Below are 1,099 nucleotides of genomic sequence, written 5' to 3' on the forward strand. Positions count from 1 at the left end.
GCATGCTGCTGGCCAAGGCCGTGGCATGGCATGCTGCTGGCCAAGGCCGGGGCATGGCATGCTGCTGGCCAAGGCCGTGGCATGGCATGCTGCTGGCCAAGGCCGTGGCATGACATGCTTGCCAAGGCCAAGGCATGGCATGCTGCTGGCCAAGGCTTTGGCATGCCATGTTGCTGGCCAAGGCTTTGGCATGCCATGTTGCTGGCCAAGGCTGTGGCATGGCATGCTGCTGGCCAAGGCTGTGGCATGGCATGCTGCTGGCCAAGGCCGTGGCATGGCATGCTGCTGGCCAAGGCCGGGGCATGGCATGCTGCTGGCCAAGGCCGTGGCATGGCATGCTGCTGGCCAAGGCCGTGGCATGGCATGCTGCTGGCCAAGGCCGTGGCATGACATGCTTGCCAAGGCCAAGGCATGGCATGCTGCTGGCCAAGGCTTTGGCATGCCATGTTGCTGGCCAAGGCTGTGGCATGGCATGCTGCTGGCCAAGGCGGTGGCATGGCATGCTGCTGGCCAAGGCCGTGGCATGGCATGCTGCTGGCCAAGGCCGGGGCATGGCATGCTGCTGGCCAAGGCCGTGGCATGGCATGCTGCTGGCCAAGGCCGTGGCATGACATGCTTGCCAAGGCCAAGGCATGGCATGCTGCTGGCCAAGGCTTTGGCATGCCATGTTGCTGGCCAAGGCTGTGGCATGGCATGCTGCTGGCCAAGGCTGTGGCATGGCATGCTGCTGGCCAAGGCCGTGGCATGGCATGCTGCTGGCCAAGGCCGGGGCATGGCATGCTGCTGGCCAAGGCCGTGGCATGGCATGCTGCTGGCCAAGGCCGTGGCATGACATGCTTGCCAAGGCCAAGGCATGGCATGCTGCTGGCCAAGGCTTTGGCATGCCATGTTGCTGGCCAAGGCTTTGGCATGCCATGTTGCTGGCCAAGGCTGTGGCATGGCATGCTGGCCTAGGCCAACGTGCCACCGCCACCGCCGCGGGCCGCCACTCGACGCATCCCGTGCTTGGCTATGTAGTTTCGATGCCACAAGCCAATGCCACAAGCCAAGCGATGGCATGTGCCAAGCGCCCGCCTAGGCATAGGCGTGGCCTGTGGCC

Source organism: Camellia sinensis, chromosome 6 (genome assembly GCF_055761805.1).
Source record: "Camellia sinensis isolate YWXY chromosome 6, ASM5576180v1, whole genome shotgun sequence".
NCBI lineage: Eukaryota > Viridiplantae > Streptophyta > Magnoliopsida > Ericales > Theaceae > Camellia > Camellia sinensis.